Below are 9850 nucleotides of genomic sequence, written 5' to 3'. Positions count from 1 at the left end.
ATCTCTGTTTACCTGCTACTTTTTGATCCTGCAGTTCTTCAATCTAAATACGTGATTGACATTGATCTGAGATTCTTTGACTTGTTCCTGGTGGACTACTTACGAAATGTTGTCAGAAATATCAGCCTGCCTTTGACTCTGAGCAGCAGCACAAATATCACAGATATCGACATGAATACTGGTGAGAACAGAACTGTTCATCATGTCACATATTAAGGTGTAGGGCTGTCCCTGACGAAAGATTTTTGTAGTCGACCAGTAGTCGTTCTTTGACGCCATTAGTCACCCAAATGCCCGTTTATTAAATTAATTTATTAGGCATATTTCTCCAAACATGGGGGAAATATTTTGAGTTTACAGGCTGAGAAAGAATGTAATTTGTATAATTGTTTTAAATTGTACTGAAATACTATAATAATAAGTGATAATATGCGGCATGAAGAACTTGCATGTTCATAAAATGGTACAGACAAATTAAATAATTATGGATATGTCTGGGGAAAAAAGTCATGGATCTTTAAGAATATACATAATTTATTAATGAAATAAAATGATAACATTACCACAAATTACAACTTATGAGCTTGCTAAAAACACACTGTTTGGTAAAAAAAAAACTTTACCGTATTAGTGTATCACAAAGTGCAACTTTGATAGTCTTGTAGTCCTACAGGGAAAATCACATAAAAACATAAAAACAATACAAACAAGATAGTCAAAAACAGTCTTTCCTTGACTATTAAATATCTGAGCAAGTCAAATATATAAATAAACTAATTTAAACACAAGTGAGTATAGAGCAAACAGAAAAGGCTTAAGAGAAATAATGTTGAAAACTGCAAACACAGTCAGTCCAAGGGGGCAGCCTTAAAATTAAACATTGAATGAAAAATAAACAACGTTTCATTCAGAATCTCTTAAATTAATTATGCTGTAGCCTAAGATGAGTTTAGTTTCAGCATAAATCCACAGATTGAGCACAAATAAATAAATCTCCTTGTTTTACAGTGTGTGGGTTGAATGGAACAGAATATGAGTGCAAGTGTGAAGTGGATCATGTTTGGCCCAGTGACACCTGCAAGGCCTATCAGGTGTGTGATAGCATTGTGGGAAGCACTTGTGGATGCATTCAAACTCTCCCTTCAGATGGGTCACTTTGCCAGAGAGGTGAGAAATCCCATTAGATTTCATATGTACTGAATGTAGTTTTAGTAACATGACCAGTTTGAGTTCATTCAGTAACTCCTGATAGTTCAGAAACCCTGTTTTTATGCAGAATCATCTTCCTGTTTTTCAGACATCAATGAATGTGAAGATGCAGCGTCAGTGTGTGGTCAATACTCAGACTGTACTAACAGGATTGGGAGTTACATGTGTTCATGCTGGAATGGATTTAATGTCTCTAATAAAGACAGTCCTGTGAGCGTCAACAACTCTTGTCATGGTAAATATTGTCAGCTGGTAAAATAAATAATTTAAATGAATAAAAAATATGACATTACAATTAAAATAGGATTTAAATAATTAATAAACCTTTTTCTCCTCAATAGATAACGATGAATGTCTGTTCAGTCCACCTGTCTGTGGCCCATATTCCAACTGCACAAATGAATTAGGAAGTTACAATTGCTCATGTTTGGATGGTTTCACTGCAATAAACTCAAATCTCACCATCAGCATCAATAACACATGCAGAGGTACATTTTATATTTTTATTTGAGTTTATTATAAAATTAAAAAGTTTGTCAATTTGGGATTTCTATTTTAGACTTTGGATGCGTTCTGGTAAAAGAATAGATTAGACTAAGCTAACTCGAATTGTACTTTTTCTCCTGCTTTCTATTAATTAAGATGTGGATGAATGTGTTGAGATGTCAGACGTCTGTGGTCCAAACTCAATCTTTTAAAATCTGGCAGGGGGCAACAGATGAAAATTAGCCCTTGTGGCTAACTCTGGCTTATTTACAGTTTCACTGTTTATTAGTGAGCATTGTCCCTGTTAAATTACAATATAATCTGGGACGCTAGCAAAGCATATTTCTTGCCATTTCTTTTTTTGCAATTGTTAAGTTACAGAATTTCTTTTAAATCTATAACTGTAACACTTTATTATATGGTTCCATTAGTTACTGTAAGGTAATGTATTTACAAACAAGAACAACGAATTAACAGTACATTTATAGCATTTCTGAAAGTAAAGTTGTTCATTGTAATATTGTGTTGAGTCAATGAAATAACTAATGTTATCAAGTACAACTATGTATTTTAATAAAACTTTAGTATGTTTAATTATGATTAATAAATGTTGCACAAGTATTATTGCGTTTTATTTCATGTTGGTACTGTAAATACTTTGAATAACATTAATTGATGGAGTCTTATTGTAACGTGAGACCAACTTAACTTTTGATCTGGTTTGCTGCATTGATTACAGTTAATATTAGCACAGAATGTCTATTTTTTCATTCTGTACTTTATTGTTTTAAACACATAAATTTAGTTATTCAAATTACTCTGATCATCATATCATAGCAATCATTCCTAATAGCAACAATATTTTTCAATCTCTTCTTTTAATAAAGATGTGAATGAATGTCTAAAGTCATCAGAAGTCTGTGGTCCAAACTCTCATTGCAACAACTCAATTGGGAATTTCAACTGTTCCTGCTTGAGTGCGTTTACTGTAACAGACAGAAATCAACCAGTCAGCAACAGTAACCCATGCAATGGTAAGTGCTGAATGTAGAAAATGATTTCAGTGTGTACAAGGCTGTATTTTAGCCTTTGCCTAGAAGCCTGTTTGTGGAGCATTGTCTGCTTGAACTTGTTGCAATGTTATACTACGTTGTCCTGATTAAATAAACTATTATAAATTGGATTTTTATTTTAAGATAATGTGAAACAAAATAACAATTCATTCTATTATATGGTATTGTGTGTATTTGTGTTCTTTACATTTTCAGTTATGGTAAATGTTACTTAAATATGTGGAAAAGTTTTTAAAAAAGCAGTTGTGTTAAATCCTGTTGATACAAACATCATTATCAGTTCATAATTGTGTGTTATTTGCCTTGATTATCATACATGTAGAGGAATGTTGATCATTTGTGGATTTTCTTCTCTTTTTCTTCAGTGTCTCTGCCTCTGACTGAATATCTGATTGAAATTGACATCAACAGCATTGATCGTAGGATCACTGATCAGCTGAGGACTCTTCTGATGAATTTCAGTTTGCCCTACACAATCAGTGACAGCACTAACATTACAGAAATCAACATCACTACTGGTATGATCTCTGTTTCTGCTTTGTGATGCTGTTTATCTAAAATTATACATCATGAATACTTCCATAAATGAAGATATCTGATGTTTGGACTCTTCTTCTGCTCTCCAGTGTGTTCTTTGAACGAAATGCAGTATCAGTGTAAATGTGAGGGTCTGTTTGTTTGGCCAAATGACACATGTCACGCATACGAGGCCTGTGATGTCATCACTAATGGTTCATGCACATGTATCAATGGCCTTCCAGCTGATGGGCAGTTCTGCCAAGGTGAGACGATGACATCATTCTGCAACATCATCATATTCTCCATCTAATTATTATTTTTTGTTTTCTCCTACATACAGCAGATGTCATTGTGTTTTAATATTAGTGTTGTCTCGTTTTTTTTAATGATCGTTTTTTTGTATGCAAAGTTTACCTGCTTTTGTCCGTTTCTACAGTTCTTTCTGCTAACTACGTGATTAATATTGATGTGAGATTCTTTGACTTGTTCCTGGTGGACTACTTACGAAATGTTGTCAGAAATATCAGCCTGCCTTTGACTCTGAGCAGCAGCACAAATATCACAGATATCGACATGAATACTGGTGAGCACAGAACTGTTCATCATGTCACATATTAAGATTAGTTTAGTTTTAGCAGAAATCCACAGATTGAGCACAAATAAATAAATCTCCTTGTTTTACAGTGTGTGGGTTGAATGGAACAGAATATGAGTGCAAGTGTGAGGTGGATCATGTTTGGCCCAGTGACACCTGCAAGGCCTATCAGGTGTGTGATAGCATTGTGGGAAGCACTTGTGGATGCATTCAAACTCTCCCTTCAGAGGGGTCACTTTGCCAGAGAGGTGAGAAATCCCATTAGATTTCATATGTACTGAATATAGTTTTAGTAACATGACCAGTATGAGTTTATTCAGTAACTCCTGTTAGTTCAGAAACACTGTTTTTATGTAGAATCATCTTCCTGTTTTTCAGACATCAATGAATGTAAAGATGCAGCGTCAGTGTGTGGTCAATACTCAGACTGTACTAACAGGATTGGGGGTTACTTGTGTTCATGCTGGAATGGATTTAATGTCTCTAATGAAGACAGTCCTGTGAGCGTCAACAACTCTTGTCGTGGTAAATATTATCCACTTTTTCAAATTTCTGTCAAGTGCAATATATAATGTAAAATAAAGATTTTTACTTTTAAATTTAAATTTTATTTGAATAATTACGAACTTAAATTTTTTGTCTTTATAGATATTAATGAATGTCTGGATAGTCCAACAGTTTGTGGTCCATATTCCAACTGCACAAATAAATTAGGAAGTTACAATTGCTCATGTTTGGATGGTTTCACTGTAGCAAACTTAAATCTCACCATCAGAATCAATAACACCTGTGAAGGTAAATTCTAAAATTGAGTTCTTATATAATCTGTGAATTTAATATTCATGTTTTTTCAGTTTAATTTTTTAATCAATATTTTGTAAATGTATTTTAAATAATTAACTTTTATAAGTGATTTTTTGCATTGATTTCTGAACGTGGAACCTCGCTATCAATAACATGTAGTGGTACAGTACATTAAAACTTTTCGTAACCATTCTCTGTTGTGGTGTTTTTGCCATTTGTATATTATACAGTCATATTTTTTCAATCAAATTTAATTTTTTGTAATTTTATAGACAATTTTTCCTAACAATTGACATATTTTTTAATTAAACCATGTTTGTAGAAAACACGCTCATGAATTTTCAATCCTTTTTTCTCTTTCAGGTAACTTTTTAAAACCTCCTAAACTACTTGTTAGATATAAAACCAAATTTGCCTAATTGCAATTTTCTAAACACACAACCTAGAGTCAGTAATTACTTCTTTAGTCATTGTTGTCCAGAGAAATTATAAAAAAGTTAGTTTGGCAATGGTTTTGTATACTTTGAATGCACTTTTTGCTCAGTTCTCAGTTGGAATTTCGTGAACTTCGTTGTATTGCAGTGTTTTCTTTAATTGGACCTTATTTTAGGCCTTCACAAATGAGTGACCAAAACTTTTTTCTAATTTTCATTTAATACAGATGTGGATGAATGTGTAGAGATGTCAGAAATCTGTGGTTCAAACTCAATCTGCAACAACACTATTGGGAGTTACAATTGCACATGCATGAGTGGATATAATGTAACTGATCCAAACCTCCCTATAAACAGCAATAACACATGCACAGGTATGATTGACAAACTAAGCTCTGACAGGATGTTACTTTGTGTACTTTTTGAATTTCCTTTTTATCTAAAACCTTTCACTTTATGTCAGGCATTGATTAATGTTTTGTTTCATCATTAGTGTGTGGGTGAAACTCTATTGTAATTATATTTTCATTACAATAATCTTTTTTCTATATGATAGCTTGTTTTACTGTATTTCATACACAGATATAGATGAATGTCTGTTCAGTCCACCTGTCTGTGGTCCATACTCCAACTGCACAAATGAAATAGGAAGTTACAATTGCTCATGTTTGTCTGGATTCACTGCAACAAACTCAAATCTCACCATCAGCATCAACAACACATGTTTAGGTACATCTTATATTTACAACTGTGTTAATATTAACCTTAAAAAACATTTTGTTGTTGTTTTGATTTCTGTTTTTAATTAAACTTTTGTGTGTAAAGATTCCAACAAATCAGTTTAGAGTCAGCCACACCAAACATAATATATGAGCATAAATCTGAAGTTCAAAGCAAATCTGTATACATTCATGAGATCAGTCCAGTTCACACTATAACCACAACAAAAATGATATAGAGCAATATTGTCTTTGGGATGACTTGCAGAATCCTCCCTCACCCTGCTGATAAACAATAAAGCAGTCAGCTAATCAAATTGTAGTTGGGCTTGTTCAGGCTTGTACATTTAAAATGGCAAATTAATTTGCATTGAGGTTATTTTGAGCAAACAATGTAACAAAACATTGTCTTGTTTCTTTTGAAGTTGATGAGTTGTTAATCCACTGCACTGGCCATGTTTGCTTTATTCACTGGCAGATTAGATAGATTACACCTGTTAGATTAACTGTTTAAATGAAATCAAAATATACAGAATGCTAAGGACATCTGCTGGTTAACATTACATCCTTGTAAATGCATCTGTAAAAATGGAAACTGCTGCTGGCTTGCAGCTGCAGAACAGTTCATAAACCCCACCTTCATCATTATTTCCCAGATACATTTTTCCTGAAATAAAAAAGTAAAATAAAACAAAACTAGGAGAAAAACTGAATTTAGAATATTTATTAATAACTACATAAAAACAGAATGAAGTTTCATATACATGAAGGGAATAAAATAAATATGTATTAACAAAAGAATAATTTTTTACCTCTCACATAGATTATATAGTATTCACTGTATAGCATTACTTGACGTTGCAGCCTGTTCATTCCAAAGTAAATTGCATTGACAAACAAACACAGAATAGATTGAAATGGACAGTTGTTTAGTCTGATTTGGTAAGTGCGAGCCCTACCACTGTTTTTACTGCCAACCTGATTTCCCTAAGTAGGACATGTTCCTGGATTAACATTTATGTTGATCCTGGAACAACATTCCAATCAGATTCAAAGGATACATTTACCAATTATGTTAAAATTTAAGCTTACAGTTAGGTTTGTTCACTTCTACATGATTGTTATCCAACTAATATACATAGATGTTAATCCAGGATTGCGTTGTACTTGGTCAAATCAAGACGTGCATTTTTTTTTACACATAAAGGGGGATGCATAATGTGGATAACAATGACTAAAAGACTTTGAATTTTTATGTTATTAAAGTCTAGTCAACGTCGACTAGTGACTGGTGATATCATAAATAAAAACAAAAAACTAATGTTTTGCAACATGCCACAATTAGCTATTTATTTACATATATATATATATATATATATATATATATATATATATATATATATATATATATATATATATATATATATATATATATATATATATATATATATATATATATATATATATATATATATATATATATATATATATATATATATATATAAATACAAACACATGCTGCTTGACTGCTCTTAACATAATGAAAAAACAATGCAACATTACCAGTGACTAATTTTAGTGCAAAATCAAATGCATTGTCAACACTGTTCATTTCGTTAACAGTACATAATCGGAATAGTCAATAGATGTAGCTCTTTTAAGGCCAGAATAGCTGATTAGCTGTAACCTTTATTGTTTGATTTTGGATATTCATATTTATGAATGTCTTGTCTTACTATCAGCCTGTGGGCCGAACTCTGTTTTTACACATTACATTACATTGTTTTTTTATTAATGCTTCTCCCAACAGATATAGATGAATGTCTGTTCAGTCCATCTGTCTGTGGTCCAAATTCCAACTGCACAAATGAAATAGGAAGTTACAATTGCTCATGTTTGGATGGATTTACTACAACAAACACAAATCTCACCATCAGCATTGACAACTTGTGCAGAGGTACATCTTTATATAATAAAACCTTGCCTTTTTCTTTCCAATACAGTTTCAGTTTAATTTGCACCTACCCTGGGTTATCATGTGCCATGTTAAATACTGTAGCTCAGCTTTTATCTTTCTACATTACCATAGTATCTTATGCTACTTGCTGTGGTTATGTTTAGATTTAGAGATCACAAACCAACATCAACTGTGAGCAAAGAGACTAAACTATATACAGTATTAGGTCACAATATAGTAAAACACTTTTAAAGATAAAATGGGCAGATAATATTTTATAATTACTTTTGGTGATTTATACAATTGTGTCCGTAACCCATTACACATAAGCACTTTTGTTATAAGAGCTTTAAATATAAATATACACATAGCTGAAAAATAGGTTGTATTTAATCAGTAGATAACACTTTTAAAAAGACTTGTGAGCTTATATTTTTGAGTTTCTGTCAACTTTTACATAATGTAAACTGTACGAATTAACTTTACAACTTCACTTGCGCTAATAAAGTAAGCTGTCACAGTATCTCTTTGCTGTCCTGTTTCATAGATAGCTGTTTTCATATCTCTGTATAAATGTTTGTACATTGTTTGTATTTTTTAAACCTTTATATATTTTCCTGTGAATTGCAATAATTCTTTCACGAAAAGTCAATCTTTATGTTTCAAGGCTAATGACTGGCTGTTTGCTACTGATGTAGTGTCTTTATGTGTGAGTGCTCTGTGAACTCAGGATCAAAGCTTGAGTTAACATAGAAAGTTGATAATTAGCATCATGCTACCATCAAGCCTGAATTCACTGGTTTGCTTTTCTCAACTTTAAAACTAATCCTGTAATTCTGATAATCCTGAGTTTAATCAGCTAACTGATGGTTTTCCTTTTATAATTAATCTTCTTACATAATGTAAACAGGGATTTCCGGATATTACGTGGTTTTAAAAGTTGTGAGCTGCTTTTTGATATTGTAATACATTTGTGTGTAACATAATGACAAACCAACAACAAGAATGTCATATACATGAAATGTGTTCCCATTGATATTTAAATATAAATATATGGTATTTAGAGTTCATTGCATTAATCATTTACTATACTAGAGCAGTTTGATGACAATGACAAAGACAACAGCTTAAATAATGAGTTATGCAAGAGTAACTACAAAACAATTGTTTCTTTTTCATTAAGATGTGGATGAATGTGTTGAGATGTCTGATGTTTGTGGTCCAAACTCAATCTGCAACAACACTATTGGGAGTTACAATTGCTCATGCATGAGTGGATATAATGTATCAGATCCAAACCTCCCTATAAACAGCAATAACACATGCACAGGTATGATTGAAGCTCTGAACAGTATATTTCTATATGCACTTCCTAAGTTTTTAATCAACTCTTTCATGACAGATATTCAGGAATGTTTTCACTCAATATCAATGTGTTGGCCAAACTGTTGCAAAATCATAATTGCATGTTTAATTATGTATTTATTTTTTAACAAATTTGTTATTTCATGCATTTCGTTTCTACCTACAGATATTGATGAATGTCTGTTCAGTCCATCTATCTGTGGTCCATACTCCAACTGCACAAATGAAATAGGAAGTTACAATTGCTCATGTTTGTCTGGATTCACTGCAACAAACTCAAATCTCACCATCAGCATCAACAACACATGTAGAGGTACATTATATATTTTCATTTTTGTTAAATCTAAAATTTGTTAGATTTTTTTTTTTGTAAAGCTGCTAAAAAATATGACATTTAACTGACCAGAACTGCACATTTTCACATAACTTTGTTTCAATGAAGATGTGGATGAATGTGTAGAGATGTCAGACGTCTGTGGTCCAAACTCAATCTGCAACAACACTATTGGGAGTTACAATTGCTCATGCATGAGTGGATATAATGTAACTGATCCAAACCTCCCTATAAACAGCAATAACACATGCACAGGTGTGATTGACAAGCTTTGTACAATGTATTGATATTAGCACCTACATTTTCAGTCAACAGTATATCATGTCAGATATTCATTAATTTTTTTGACTTAACA

General features: G+C 32.2%; 1 long non-coding RNA gene across 1 annotated transcript; it reads left to right on the top strand.

The window, feature by feature from the left end:
- Positions 1–4265: 4265 nt before the first annotated feature.
- Positions 4266–5491, top strand: LOC130247590 (uncharacterized). The gene is made up of 3 exons (XR_008839562.1): positions 4266–4407; positions 4531–4677; positions 5348–5491. It is a non-coding gene; the product is annotated as an uncharacterized LOC130247590 (long non-coding RNA).
- The last annotated feature ends 4359 nt before the right edge of the window (positions 5492–9850 follow it).

This window comes from Danio aesculapii, chromosome 20 (assembly GCF_903798145.1).
Source record: "Danio aesculapii chromosome 20, fDanAes4.1, whole genome shotgun sequence".
In the NCBI taxonomy this organism is placed as follows: domain Eukaryota; kingdom Metazoa; phylum Chordata; class Actinopteri; order Cypriniformes; family Danionidae; genus Danio; species Danio aesculapii.
Note: the sequence above shows the minus strand (reverse complement) of the source record. Positions and strands in the feature narration are given on the sequence as shown.